Source organism: Mustela nivalis (genome assembly GCF_964662115.1).
Source record: "Mustela nivalis genome assembly, chromosome: 5".
In the NCBI taxonomy this organism is placed as follows: Eukaryota; Metazoa; Chordata; class Mammalia; order Carnivora; family Mustelidae; genus Mustela; species Mustela nivalis.
The window spans coordinates 72861601-72877966 of record NC_139024.1 but is presented as its reverse complement, the minus strand read 5'-3'; the positions used below and the strand labels follow the sequence as shown (position 1 = coordinate 72877966).

Genomic DNA, 16366 nt, shown 5'->3' with positions numbered 1-16366 from the left:
AAGGGTAAGCTCCAGAGAAATCCAGAAGAGGCAGAAGTCACAGAGCCAGTGGTGACCTGAGGCAGACATACTAGTATATCCCAAGTTTAGATTATTGTGTTTATTTAGATTATTATCACTTTAATGTTCCAAACAACTCGACCAATACAAATATACCACCCTATTCATTTGAGCAAATCTTTGCCAACACTTAGCAAGTTTCAATTTAAACACATCACACATCTGTTTATATTCAGTAGAGAAATCTGAGAATTTTCATCAGGATATACAAAAATTGAGTCTGGAAGTTTGTGGTCTAACAAGTCCTCCTACTCAAAAGCAAAGGCATTATCACCAAAAAGGCTGTTTGAGCACAGACAAAAGGACTAAGTTTTCAGAGATGATGGGAAATACTGTGCCCATCCCAACTTATCCATGTTAAGAACCAAGCTATCCTTCTGGCTACACCAAATTGGCCAAGACCAGATTTATGTGCTTACTTAACTTGGTATCACAAAAAAGATGAAATGCTTAATAATTATATATTGGAATTCACAGTTTTTATTTTCTTCAAGACCTCATGATAGGGCCCTGGGTAATAAGCAGGATTCTTCTATCAAAGTAAAATTTCCCCTAGAATTTACATTTTTTTTCAAAGACTTATTTGAGAGAGAGAGAGAGCAGTGGGAGCAGGGAGAGGGAGAAAGAGAAACACAGACACTCTGCTAAGGGCAAACCCAGCCATGGGGCTTGATCTCACAACCTTGAGATTATGACCTAAGCCAAAAATCAAGAATCGGAAGCTAAACCAACTGAGTCATCCAGGTGCCCCTAGAATTTACATTTTAAGCTAATTTCCTTTTTAGTTTATATTTTTCATTCTCTCCTATTCATGAAATAAAAGTCATTGATCACCTACTCTCCCTATATGTAAATAGTTTTTTCAAATATTTTATTTATTTACTTGACAGAGCGAGAGAAGGAGCACAAGCAAGAGGAGTGGGAGACGGAGAAGAAGGCTTCCCAGCAATCAGGGAACTGGATGCGGGGCTCCCTCCCAGGATCCTGGGATCATGGCCTGAGCTAAAGGCAGACACTTAATGACTGAGCCACCCAGGCACCCCGATCACCTATTATATTTAAGGCACTTTACTCACCACAGAGTACCAAATGATGAACAAAACAAAATCCCTGCCCTAAAGGAACTTAAAGCAGGCAGTTATCTTTGGAAACAGACCATCATAGAAGCACACTCAGATTGCCACTCCAACAAAAATATTTAGGTTGTTAATTGGTTTAACTTACTCCATTTATTAAATGATTTGACCTATCAAAATAAAGTTTATAAATATTATATTTACATAAAATATATTTATATGTATTTACATATATATGTGTTACTCTACTTCTGCAAAGTTGAAAGTGAAGCAGAATTACAAGTGGCCAGACTCATTCTTGTAATCTACTTTTATTAAATTGTAAGGTACCAGAAATTTTTAAGAACTAGCCTATATTAAAAAATAATAGCAGTAATAACTTAAAGTTTTTCTATAACCACCATGATCCTCATTCTCCAGTCAAGCATCCAGCACTTTGACTTGGTCACTCTTTTCTGCCTGCGTAGAGGTGCTGCTAAGTTACTCCCATCTGTGAATATACTGCCATCATAAGGTTTGTATTTTTGAGAAACTGAATCCAGGGAAAGTAATCCAAGGGAAGTTTCAGATAGCATGGTCAAGATAGACAATATACATGTAGAAGACTCTTCCTACAGCTCTCAAACAGCATCAGGCACTCATCTGATTTATTTATTATTGGGGTTCATTCTCATGAAAGCCGCTTCTGCTACTGCACACAGGATAATTAGGACATTGCTCTATCAGGTCCTAGGCAAACAGCAACCAAGAAATATGCATAGATCTATTTGGTGATCCCAGGCCACATGGATAAAAATGGAACTATCACGGGGCGCCTGGGTGGCTCAGTGGTTTGGGCTGCTGCCTTCTGCTCGGGTCATGATCTCAGGAGCCTGGGATTGAGCCCCGCATCGGGCTCCCTGCTCCGCAGGAAGCCTGCTTCCCTCTCTCTCTCTCTCTCTCTCTCTGCCTGCCTCTCTGCCTACTTGTGATCTCTGTCTGTCAAATAAATAAATAAAATCTTTAAAAAAAATGGAAATATCACATTCTAGAATATACCACTATCCTATTGTTCTCTGCTTCAGACAGTAAAACCACCGTATGTCATTCATATGTGGTCTGCACTTATTATCTGGCATTGCCCTTGATAGAAAGAAACTGAGTGAATGAGATCTAAATACAAACATCTAATTTTTACCATTCATTGCAACTCTAGCCCCCTCCAAATTTTTGTGAGAACTAAGACACATAGTCTTTAACCAAATTAGGTCTCTGATCCCTTTACCTAACTTTCCTCTCCTAGAATGTTAGCTACCTCCCCCCACCGCCAACATACATTGTTTCAGTTGCTTCCGTACACAACTTGCACCCCTACCGTGTCATATTTTCATTATGTTTTTTCCATTTCATGGTCCCTGGTCCTTTCATAGTGCCTGTCTAGAAGGTATCCAAACTTTTATCAAGGCAACAAGTCTACCTTTTTCCTTCTTAACAACCAAGAGATAGAAAGGAAATCACTTATTGTAAAAATTGTGACCCCCTACAAATTTCTGGTTTCTGGCCTCAGTGGGGCTTGTAATGTCTCATTTGAGCCCGAGTCTTTATTCTTGCTTCCTATTCTCTCCTGTTGGAGATTCCAAATTTTCAGTTCTTTCCTCAAGCTCTATGCTCTGTTGTACTTGCCACAGCCCAAACAGAAGATTTCTTCCAGTTAGGCAGTTAACTTCCCTACCTTGTCCTTAATTGCACATTCAAAGTAAGCCTCCTGAAATTTGATCATTCCCTCTCTTTCCTTCGTTACTGTTCTGGAGAAATCAGTGATAATTTCTTTCCTGGAACACTGCACATTCTAACTGATCTCCCTGCCCATAGTTTCCTGCTTTTCCATATCGTGTGCTTCCTTGAATACAACATTCATTCACTCTAATCCTACTTCCATATGCTGGTAACTTCCAAACCCTGTCCTGACTGATCTCCTAAACCACAGATCCACAGTTACAACTACCTTCTGAATATCTCCAAATGGACATTCAGTGGACTTGGTATGCTTAACATGTCAAAAACTAAAATTTTAAATTTCCTGCCCTATAACCTACTTCTCCCTGAACTGTTACTAAATCAACAGCGCTAGTTAGAATCTGTTAGCCACTGTCAGCCCCTTCTTCTTATTCACCAGTCTCCCCAGACATCACAAATAAATGACTGCTAAGCATTGTCACTGTACCACCCAACTATCTTTTCAATCTTTCTTCTTCTCTTAAATCCTCTTACTAGTTAATGTTCAAATCTTGTTCACTTGGGGTTAAAGTAATGAATGTCGCCTACTAACAACGCTTGTTTCCCCAGCCTGACTCCCTGATACCAAAGCATTATTGCTAAAACATAAATACATAATTCAGTATGAAAAGCCTGGAAGTGTCTAATAAATCTTACTATTCACCATCTAAAGGAAAGGAAAAGATGACATAAGCCTGGAAATTAAGACTAACAGTAAACTAATGCCAGAAATTAGGAAGTATTTGGGAAGAATCCTCACTAAATGCAAAGTCAGTAACACTGCCCACCTTAAAGAGGAAATGATGTACATTTGTACTTACCATATATCAAGTATTATAGTAGGAGCTTAGGTAAGAAACCAATCCATCACAACTCACTGGATTAGAAGTGTACTCTCCAGAAGCAATATTGCCCTCACCATAGGTATAGGTTCTCAAATCAGGCAGAGGGCTTTTTCCTACTTTCACTTTCCAATCCACCACTTGGAGTTCCCTTTCTACATCTAGTCTAATCCTGCAAACTCCAGGGAACTGGATAGGGAATAGAGTGTGGTCACAGTAGTAATGGCACATTTATTTCTAGAAAGTATACTTCCTACAAGTGAGTCATTACGGTATAGGTAGAGATTTGTGAAAGCAGAATATATTGAGGATTGTAGTTTTTTAAAGGTAAGTATGTGCTCAAAATGACATAGCAGGCAATAGAATGAAAAGGAAAATCGTATCCTAGATAGTGACATTAGATTAAGAGTTGCAGATGGTAAAAACTGAGAACAAATTCTCAAAGTGACCAATCAGTCACTACAGCCGTAAGTCTGAGAAGTAGACTCAACCATCACTAAAGTCAACAGGCTCTGAACCCAAAGAGCAAGACACATACCCAATCTGTAGGCAAACACCAAGAGTGAATAAATCAAAAACTAAAACAAAAATAAAGAAAGGAAGCTGGACTTCTGGAAAAAGAAGAAATGGCACCTGAGAAAGGTGACACCAAATGTAAGGTCCAACGGAAGGAAGAGGACTTTGAAAAAAATAATTGAATATGTGTATATTTGGTATTCTAATAAGGAGATGAAGTTAGAACTTTAAGAATAGAAGAGAAAGCCAAAACACCAGCAGAATCACAAATCAAAGATATAGGTCAGATAAGGAAGAATTATTCTTCTCAGGCTAAAAAATGCAGTAACATTTAAAATGTACACTGAAAGATGTGATGATAGTAACACTGTGTGATGTGAAACCAGTGACATAGTGGACATACTTGAAATATCCCAAAATACTGTGGAAAAAGAAAAAAAAAAACTAAATGGTGGATATGTGAATAAGATAAAAGAAAAATTTAAATATGCAACAATAGTTAACACTTACAAAGCATCTTTTAAAGCACTTTACATGCATTCTACCCACTTAATTCTCTCAATACTCCATCCTCATATTTATAAATACAGAAACTGGGAAAAATAACTAACCTAAGCTCACAAAGCTAATAGGGAGAGAATTACAACCAAGACCATCAGACATCCTCAGCTATTAGTCATTATACTATAATAGCTCTCAAAAAGAGTATCTAGAAGAAAAGAAATACTCAAATAAAAGAGAGAATTTAACTAATAAGGGATTTGAAAAGTACATTATAGATTTATTATCCATAAAGGTAAAAATAACTAATAAAGGATTTGAAAAGTTACATTATAGATTTATTATCCATAAAAGTCAAAATAACCTAGACAAAAATCTTACATGATGACTATAAAGATAAAGAATCACTGACACAGCATATTCCCCCCTGTAATAATAGTTGGCAAAAAGAGTTGAGAGAAAACTTTTTGTCCCAATAGTTTAATATCCAGCCAAGTTATTATTCATCTATGAAGGCAACGGAAGATATTCAAATATTCAGAAACATCCCTCCTTTACAACACTTATGAAAAGAACACACATACTCAAGAAATGTTTGCATTACACCGTTAAATGAGGAAAGCAGCTTATAAAACAATAGGCATTATGTAAGCCATTTTTTGAAAGAAAAAAAGTATCTTTGCAAATATATTCATAAAAAATATTTATAAACTTTCATGGCAAAACGTTATCATGTAAGAAAGGGTTTTTTAAATTTTCCATATTTGGAGTATGCAATTGTTTATGCCATAAGAATAATGAAAGTTAAAAAATGTTTTTGGAAACAGATTAATAAAAGTTAGGGAATCATAATATTAAAAATCATGATGAAGCACTGAACTCTGGCTCCATGCTGGGTGGGGAGTCTGCTTGAGATTCTCTCTCTTGCTCTCTGCCCCTCCCTCTGCTCCTTTGTGTATGTGCTCTTTCCTTCTCTCTAAAAATACATAAATAAATCTTTTACAAAAATAAAAAGAATGAGAATGAACACTATATACTGGCATAGAACACTGTTCAAAATTTATAGTTTTATGAAGAAATCATATCTCAGGAAAATACATATAAGATTATTCCATTTATTTTTAAAAAACTCTACAAAGCAAAAAGATACATATTATTATCTGCCTTAAGTACATGAAAGTGTCTATTAAAAATCTTGAAAAGTAGAGAAAGAATGGGAATTATTTTTTTTAATTCCTACATTTTATAGTTCTCTGTGGGATTTATTCTAAAATAAAAATATATCTGCCAAAACCCAGGTTCCCTAAAACAAAGAGGCGAAGGGAAAGCTTGGTTCTTAATGTTTGACTGAAGGGAAGAGTGCAGTCAATGGCTGTAGGAGGGAGAAAAGCCAGAAAATGAGGCAGGGAAGTAAGGAAAGCAAAAACAACATGGGGCAGTAAGGAGCTGGCACAGCTTCCCGGGAAAGCATAGCTGGGGACAGGTCCTGGCAGGCCACATAGAACATCTGCACCTTGGAACAGAGGGAGGTGGGCTGGGGAGTAGACTACAGAATCAGCTCTCTCTCATCTCCTATTCCTCAGTGGTCCACTTTTCCCCCACAAGTTAACTCCCCGGAATTTCTGGGTTGTGTTACTCACTGCATGCGAAGAATCTCTGGGAGAGACAGATCTCATGTGCAGTACTCAGTGCTCATCTGAATGCAGAACCCATGGGAAAGACAGACTTGTCAAATATTTGGTGGACTCGAGCATGGTATAGATACTGCCACAGGTCTCCCCTCATCAGGTACTGTAAAGCCCAACTTTCTGCCAGGGAAACCTGAGACAGTAAGTGTTATTTGGGAATAAGGTGACTCCACGGAGTCATGGAGATCTCCACTGAACAAGTGCCCAAGACCCCAGGAAACAGATGGGGCCAAGTGAATATAGGAAGGTATGTGAATGCTTAATTCCACCGTCAGTATATTAAATTACGTAAATGTGCTAATTATAGAATTAAAAATGAGTAAACAGATAAAAGCTATTAATACGTTTTTACATTCTCTGTTAAGGGAAATAAACCAAAGACAGAAGAAAGGAAAGAAGAGAGAAAAGACGATGATGACACAGTCTAAAATCCTGAAATACTGACAGAAGATCAATTCTATGATAAGATTTAAGTCCTCTCTATTAATATTGGCCATATATATGCTATGCTTTACCACCACTTATAATCATTACCATTGGCATAAGGAGCCAGCCTGAAATTGAAGTCAGTTTGGAAGCCAAGAAAAAAGAATGATACCGACTATGCCATAAGGACAGACAGCCAGCTGCTTCTTAGTGTCACGCTGGCTTGCCTCTGTAATTTTAAAGGCACACCTCAGACTGTGAGAGAAATTACCAAAGATACAGAAACTAAGACTCTAAAATCATAGATGATACTAATCATCTCTATTATGAAATTCTGCTCAAAGTTTTCCTGTAAAAAATAAAAATTTTTGTTTTCTGTCCCATCAGGAGCTTAATTTCATATGGAAACATCTTCATTCTACGATGAAGATTTAGAAATTAAGCTGGGAAATTTTTCAAATTGTCTACAGTCTATGTTTCTGTTAGATTTCACATTCCATACTACTTAGTTCAATGCAACTCAAAAAAAAAAAAAGCCGTTGAATGGAACATGGATCCAAGGGACAGAGCTAAAATCCAGGCTGCCATAAACTCCTTCCAGAGCTCATCTTTGCAATGACATCTATTCCCTCTCTAACACTGTATTTCTCTTTGACCTTTAACATCAATCTGTTTGACACTTCTCACTCTGTGACTGGTCAATGACCCTACTTTGCTATGCAACCTCTCACAATAAGATTCTATTTTCAGGTATATATTTTGGATAAGGATAAAGACGTCTTAGCCCAATCACAGCAGTCCAGAAAGGCATGAAGGGTTAAGGGAAGGAAAAATGAAGCAACCTGGCAAGAGCTCTGCCCCCAGGCCTGAGCTGAGCTGAGAGGTAAGGAAGCCACAACTAAACCAAAAAGATTCAACATCACTGGAAGGAAGAACTCTCTGCCCACACCTGCTGGTAAAACCATATATGTTCATGGCATGATGATATGAAAGACATTATGATGCACAAGGAGTTTCTGCTCAAAAATCTCAACCCTGCCCCTCGACATTGTATCATCAGGGATTTATGCCTTTGCAAATTACCCAAGCTAACACCCAAAAGTACTAGAATGCCAGCCACTTGAAAAAGAAATACAGAAAAGCTAAATATAGTATGAAAAGTTGGTGATAAAAAAGGCCACAGAGAGTGTAGGTAACTGTAAGTAAGAAAAAAAAAAAACAAAAAAACAAGACAGGGGCGCCTGATTAGCTCAGTCAGATGACTGAGTATCTGCCTTCAGCTCAAGGGCCCTGGGATTGAGCCCCACATTGGGCTCCCTGCTCAGTGAAAAGCTTACTTCTCCCTCTCCCTCTGCTTCTTCCCATGCTTTCTCTGTCAAACAAACCAATTTAAAAAAAAAAGACAACTATTTCACATATGTCACTTTTTTCCCTGAATTTTCCGTACTTGGTTAGGAAAAAGGAGCAGTGAGAGTCAAAGGAAACAAAGTATCCTTTGGGTACCTCCTCTGCAAATGCCTTGTTATAGCTGTGAGCTACAAGGAAGAAACAAAATGTAGAAATGCAAGTAGGAAGATAGAAAAAAGGAATAAAAACAAAAATCAAAGTTACTACAATAACTAAGAAAGCATGAGCAAAATCCTAAAACACATCTTGGACTAAATATAAGAATTTTTAATTTCATGTTGGCTCTATTTGGAAATTTGATCCTAATGAAATATAGAAATAAATTTGTACCTGATGAGAAAAATGCTGGCTATTACTCATCTCCAAGGGTTACACCTACAGAAGATGGATTGTATGAAAATGTTATGCAAATCTTAAAGACATTCACTCAAAATTTGCTTTGAGTAAATACCAGCTTATCATTGCCACAGACCAGAATCTGAAGCTGTATGATTTCTTACAAATATGTAAAGTACTAAAGAAAAAAATATATAAAATATTTTTTCCTCCCTCAATTCCTAAAGAGCAAATGTCCTAAAACTAATTTCCTCATAAACATAGGAGCTGTCTTACCGTTCAAGTATGAAGCAGTTAGTGGCACTAAAATAGAGTCCATGTCTCCTTCAATCAGTTTTTCTTTTATTATTTCTAGTTATTCTTTTCCAATAGCTTTCTTTTATACATTCTGTCAGCACATATTTGTTGAGCATCTCCTATGGGCAAGCCATATTGCTTAAAATGAAAAATGTAAAGCTTAGAGCACTTGATCCCTACACTTAAGGATCTTGAAGATTTGCTGAAGAGGTAAGATGCATCCAGAAAAACAACTATAATGCAAAACAGAAGATGTCAGAAGAAAAATTAAATATTAAAGCAAAATCCAAGGATAGTTTAGAGGAACGCAGAAAACATTTGCACAGTGTTGGGAGAGGCAAGGTGTTTTTCATGGAGCATACACCAGCAGAGCAGAGCCCTGAAGAACATGGAGGATTTCTAGAATTACAGCTAAAAACTGAAGAAATCCCAAATGAAATAATGCAATACTAGGAGCAAACATGAGAAAGCCGAAAATTTGGGGGAAGAGCATGTAGTCTAGCTATGTATGTTTAGTGTATACGTTCAGTATATTAAGAACAAAATGCTAGACTTCCATGATTTTAGGAGCTACTGGCTCATACTCAGATTTACAAGGCATGCTTGTATACAAACCATAAACTATCTTCTGTTGGAATAATACCATTACATTTACATCTGATACCTTCTAGATCAACCCTTCATTTTAACTGAATTTTAATTGAATTGAAAAACTGAATTTCAAAGAGGATAAATGGCATTTGCAAGTTCACACAGCTAATTAATAATGGTGGCTCGTAGTGTGGAGTTTATCATTCTGGTCCAGGAGGAAGGATTTATCCCAGGCCATAAATGTTCTTTTGCTCCACACCCTATCTCCCACTCTCTCCTTATTCTTGCCAAAATATGCGTTGGTTCACAGGCTTACCCATGCAGTTTATGACCAGGGGAGAGAATATTTTCTCTGTAAGATGCTAACTGGTTCATATAGTGAGTCCATCTCCCCCTTGGCCTTGTTAGCTCCCAGGTTCTAACTAACTCCTAGACTACACCTTAACCAAGAAGGTCAAGACAACATTGTCACCAAGAAAATTTCTGAAAGAACCAATAGCAGTTGAAATGCATTAAACATAACTTTCTTAGATTTGACTCCCTCTAGAGTATGTTGGAGGAAAAGACTTGATCCAGTGAATTCTTTTTCAATACCCATTTTAAAACATGGAAAGTTCTTGATGCAATACTCCCTCCTCTCCTATGAAATCTATAAGTTTTCTTTAAAAAAAAAAAAAGAGAAACAATTCAGTTTTTCTTAATGGATGGAGCTAAAATGCTTCTGCTGAATAAACTACTGATTTATATCTCTAACTCATTCACTTACTGGCACCGGAACCAGAGATCTCAAAAGTACATCATTAAATACTGGCTCAGTGATTTAAAGTATTAAAATTCCAAATTCACAGTAATACCTTTAGTATGGGGCAGGTTGTGTTCTTTTTAATGAGGTAGAATTTAATAACTGCTTATCAAATAAACTTATTGTGAAACCTTTTTTCTTCCTACAGTTTCAACAGAAGTTCATTAACCAAATTCAGTGAGATTAGCTTTTTCACATATATAAAAAACACATATTCATTTGTAAATGTGAAAATGTCGTAAGTTCTTTTATGGCATGGCAGGATATGAATATATTAGTTTCATATTGCAAAAAAGAAACTCAAGAACTTGCTTAACTCTCCTAAAATCTTAATCCTTGAATACATTTAAGAGACTTCTTTCACATGTTTTGCATTCTCTGTTTGAGGTAAACTTATTCAACATAAAAATTTTCTCAATGTCACTGAAGCATTAAGTATGATACATCAATAATAATGGAAGTATTTATGAAATCCTTTGCAGGGATAACAGTCAAATTACCTCCAGTCTTTCTTGTCCTTTCCCATTCTAGCAAGAAACATACATAAAGCATATACATATACATGCATATACTTTATATATATATATATATATATATATATATATATATATATATATATACAGATGCAGTAGTTATGGACATATATGTATATCAGTGAGCTGCTGCTAGCCTATGTTGGTAGACCCAATTACAGTGTTGTTTTACTATCTACCACCTCCAAATTTAAATAGTGTACTTAGAAACTTGAATATAACATGGGAGAAGAGACCATAAAATCTTCATTTGCAAATACCTTAACATTCATCTGAATTTGTGCAGCAATTCCACTCTGCTGGAAAACATATTCCATTTTAGGCAGTGCTCATGGTCCAAAATTACCCCTTATGTCATTCTTTCACAGTAATGTTCCCTCCAATACAGAAAGCTCTCATTAGGCCTTGGGTCCCCAGCTATTAGTTGATTAGTAAAGTGCTTTTGCTTGTCTACTAATATTAATTATTAACTTGATTGATTAATATACATTAAAGAGGCAGAGGAAAGTCATGCTGGTGGGAACCTGTAACAGATTGGTTATTTATTTGGACACTATGGGGCATTAAGTGTTCATTATGACTTCCTTGAATACTGCAAAACAGATAACTGCTCACTTTCTGTAGGACTGAGAAAAAAATTCCAGTTTTTCACAAGTTGCAAAATGTAGTGACTAATCCTTATTATGTTGTATTACACAGTTGTATGATGATTTCTGATGTCAATAGACCATTTCCCATCCCACAGACTAGACTCACTTGACTTTCTGTTTATTTAAGTGACACTCTTGTTTGAAATTCTGGGGGCTTCTTATCCCTTTGAGTCACACACTGTGTCTGGGAGCCTCTGCTCTGGCACTTTTAGCACCTCATTAATTACTAACTGTAGCAAAGTCCTGCTGTTTTGCAACTCCTCTGCCTTTGTTGGGAAATCACAACGGCTTGCTAGAATGAGAAGGCCGGACAATAGTTATCTGCCAAAAGTCCAGTTGTAAGCATATTACAAAGGCTAATTATCTTAGGGTCTTGTAATTTCCCTAGATATTCAAACTCGATAAGATAACTCAAAGTGTCCCTGAAGTACCTTTAAGTTTAGCACCAGGGGAAATCCAGGAAGCATTTGCATTCAGCTAACTAACATTCAGAGACTTTAAATAATTGTTACAGTTGTAAGTGAGGATAGGTGATGAAACAGAATATAGTCTCCTAGTTAACATGGGCATCTTAGAGGGAGAGTCCAAGGCACAATACCCACAGGCAAGCCAAAAGCCCTCTCAACTTCTTTTGCACAGATGATCTGAATCTCGCATTTGGCTTTCAGTCTGTGCTCTGCTACACTGTTGTTTTTTGAGCATACTAGTTCTGACACCAATCCCCACTACCCACGCCAGTAAATTTTAAGTCCTTCAGAGGCAAGGGCTATCTCCTAATGTTTTTTTGAAGATTGATTTATTTGACAGAGAGCAAGAGAGACAGTGAGAGAAGGAATACAAGTCAGGGGGAGTGGGAGAGGGAGAAGCAGACTTCCCGCCAAGCAGGGAAACTGACGTGGGACTCGTGACCTGAGTGGAAGGCAGCCACTTAACGACTGAGCCACCCAGGGGCCCCTCTTCTAATATATTTCATCTGTAACACCTAGAAGAATCCTCTACACATTTCTCTATATAGATACTTAAAATACAGGGTATTTTCCTATTGGAAAATATAACAAGTAAAAATATAAATAATTCTATAAATCAATGAAAGATCTTGGATGACAACTGACAATTTTTCGGCAGAAGAAACCCATCAAACCAACCTGTTGTTTTACGTCAAGATGGCAGATATACTGAATATAAGCGTTGTCCACGCCAGTATTAGAAATGGTGTCTTTCCCTTTGTGTCACATTGATCAATAAAGAGACTACATATTCTTGAAGTCAGTATTCTTCCACCTGGGGTGTAAATAAGAGTGAAAGGAATCCAAGGATAGCTTTTCAGTACTGAAGAGTCCTTACCCCTTCCCTTTAGAGTGAATGAATGCCACAACTCAGAGTCAGTTTAACCATTCTGATTTGCTCTCCCTCTTCCGGTAGAAACTGTGGTTATCTTGTCGGCAATGTTCCCAGACAAAGAGACTTAGAGGTGTTGAGAATCGTTTACTGATCTAGGAGGAGCAACGGCTCTTGATAAGGATAAAGGATGCCTCATTTGAGTCCCACCTGCACCTCTGTTCCCGCCCTATCAGATATTCTGGAATCTCATCCCACATTCTCTCCTTTAAATGCTGATGTCCCCACTTTGTGAGTCCATTCCCTCTTGTCACCTAGAACAACGATAGAGGGCCTCTGAGACAAAAATTATCTCGCCTAAGGCTACCAGATAAAAGGAATGGAACGTCTTAAGATTACCAATGTTTTCCAGGCCTTCTTGTTAATGTCGCCTGGGTTGCTTATTCAATACACTGAAAATGGACTCTAGACTCTATTTTGTTAATAGGGTCTCTAGGTGATTCTTATCTTTAGGCATATTTGGGAAAGAGGAGGGAATGTATTTTACCCTGTTAGCATGCTAACATGGTAAAGTATTCAAATTATACAGATGCCCCAATCACCAGAGATTGTAATTTAATTGTGTTGAAACAAGAGCCCATTCATCGATATTTCTAAAAATACTACAGTATTTCTAAAAATCCCAAATGATTATCTCATGAAACACTTCTCAAGCTTCAATGTGCATATAAATCACCTGGGAAATGGTTAAAATGATTCAGTAGATTGTTACTCAACACATCTAGGATGGGCCCTAAGAGTCTGGGTTTCTAACAAGGTGATGTCTGTGTCACTGGTCTGTGGACCACATGTGAGTAGCCAGGACTATTCATAGCGATCTTTGGGACTGGAGCCAGAGCTAGAGCTAGTGCTTGCTCACTCACCATCCCTTTCCCTCTCCCTCTCCCACACACATTATCCCTACTTACTTACTTATATTAACATATAATGTATTATTTGCTTCTGGGGTACAGGTCAGTGAATCATCAGTCTTAAAAAAATTCACAGCACTCACCACAGCACATACTTTGCCCAGTGTCCATAACCCATCCACCCTATCCCTCTCCTCCACTCCCAGGAACCCTCAGTTTGTTTCCTGAGATTGAGTCTCTTTCCAGTAGTGAGTGAAGTGAATGTCATGGAAGAAAAGATTGAGAGTAACCCACCACCTTGCCTCCCGGGGAGAATTAGGTGAATGAATGTGACAACATGCCCTAGAACCTGACGTAGGGCCTGGAATGGGAGCTCTCAGAAATGGCCTCCGAATAGGAATCTGAACATTGTGAGGGGGCATATGCACAGAGTGGATCATTCAACTGGTCTCAAGAAAGAGGGAGAAATTTTGAGCCTTAATCTTAAGAAAGAGGGAGAAATTTTGAGCCTTAATCTTTCCTTTGAACAGTAATAACTTTAACATCTAAACTTCCCTTTCCCTAGAACCCCCTCAGATTTGCTTCAAAATATGGCTCTCACTCAAGTCTTCAAAGTCTGGTATCCTGACCAAACTGCTCATTTATCTGTAGGCTACAGAGTAATCTTTTTCTGGGGAAAATAAAGATACACAACATAAAATCTTCATTTTTAATTTATTTCTCTGTATCTTCTCTTGACTAAATTATGAGCTCCTGGAGACCTATGCCCTTCATTTCTTCAGTGTTACTCTCACAACATTTAATGAATTTGCACTTATTGCCCACACAGTAGACACTCAACACTTTCATTAACTAGCAGTGTGGAAGTGGAGTTCAGGTGATTTTGCACATTGCAGTAACCTGAAAATAAATGAATAAATGTCAACACTGTAAATTAGTTTAATACATGGAATAAACACAGCGCCTTATTTATTTGAGCAGGTTATAACTTTTTCTTCCTTAAATATGACTGAAAAAATAAAAAACAGGAACACTCGTACAGCAAATTCATGTTGGAGTGCTCTATTGTAAAAACAAATATGGGGGGCGCCTGGGTGGCTCAGTGGGTTAAGCCGCTGCCTTCGGCTCAGGTCGTGATCTCAGGGTCCTGGGATCGAGTCCCGCATCAGGCTCTCTGCTCAGCAGGGAGCCTGCTTCCCTCTCTCTCTCTCTGCCTGCCTCTCCGACTACTTGTGATTTCTCTCTGTCAAATAAATAAATAAAATCTTTAAAAAAAAATATGGGTTTCAGTTCCAAAAGTAAATGCAGAAATATTAGAACTTCCTTGTATTATATCCAGAATTCACCTGACCCTAGACCTTACAAATACAAGTATATCGATATCAATGAAGAATTATTAAAAGAAGAAAAACTAAAGAGTTTAACCCAAGGATATGAATCAATTCATAATTATTTTAAACTCTGTGAAGAATTCTTCATTTGAAAATGGTAGTGATGGACCAGGTCAATGCCCAGAGACAGTACAAAAGGAATACTGAGTAAATGTGAGGGCGCAAATGAATGAACTAGGGAATGAATGAGCTGTTCTGAAACTCCATTGATATGAAACAAAAGGATATGAATTTTTGAAATAGCATAGCATGAGTGATGAAATGGCATTCAGAATCCTGGTGTGGGCAAAAGTATCCTCCTAATGAAAAGGAGAGGGTTTTGGTCTCAGCTCAGCCAGGATGGCCTTGGGCAAGCCACTTAAGTTTCCAGGCCTCAGTTTCCTCATATACAAAATAAAATAATATATACTAGACAATCTCGAAGAGTCCTTACAGTTCTATAATTTGATGAAGTTCACAAGCCAAGTTAAACTGAAACTTCCATTAACAATCGAAGTTTTACCAGCTTCCAGGCAAAGATTCTAGTTTGATTTTGAAATTGCAATTCAGGGGGTGCCTGGTTGGCTCAGCTGAGTGTCAGACTGAGACTTCAGCCCCTCTCAGGGTCATGAGATGAGCCCCTCCTCAGCCTCCAGGCTCAGCAGTCGACTTGAGATTTTTGCCTCTCTCCCTCTGACCCTACCCCCAACTCTGGTGCATACACTCACTCTCTCTCTCTCTCTCTCACTCTCTCAAATATAAATCTTTTTAAAAAGAGAAATTTCAATTCAGTACAGGAACTTTATGCTGGCATAGCTTGTATTAGTGGGAAATAAAATTTGTTCTGGAACTTTAAAAGCCTGGAAAGAACATTGAAAATTCCCTCCCCCGAGGTCTTTAAAAACAGTAGACAATTTCCTCTCTCAAAGATGTTTAAACTTCTGCTACCTCAAGTTTAAGTAGCAAACAGGTTTATAAAGGATCCTAAAGCCCCTTAGCCCTTTGTGATTCAGAGTACCGTGATCACATCAATGTTGTGCCCTTCACAGGGAAGGTTCATGGTACCAGAATAAAACATTTGCCAAGCAGGAATGATTAAATTAACTCCCAAATCCTTTGAATTCTCTAAAATACATGTATTTCAACTTAGTATTAAAGGTAATCATTCTTCAACAATGTACACAAAACAAAAGAAGCCATTCTTGTATTTAACTTTTAAATACCAATTAATTCAACAACAGAAAATATATTTTATTCCAGGGGATGC

General features: G+C 37.6%; 1 protein-coding gene across 5 annotated transcripts in view; it reads right to left on the bottom strand.

Moving 5' to 3' along the window:
- Nucleotides 1-16366, bottom strand: part of LOC309864677 (uncharacterized protein) — a 69364-nt gene that overhangs the window by 40340 nt on the left and 12658 nt on the right. For 2 of the 5 annotated variants that reach the window (XM_082730380.1, XM_082730385.1), the window contains one exon: nucleotides 14457-14629. The exons of the other annotated variants lie outside the window; for them this stretch is intronic. The gene's annotated coding sequence lies outside the window, so the exon portion shown is untranslated. Of the gene's footprint in view, nucleotides 1-14456; nucleotides 14630-16366 lie in introns of those variants that run through there. 5 annotated transcript variants of the gene reach the window in all.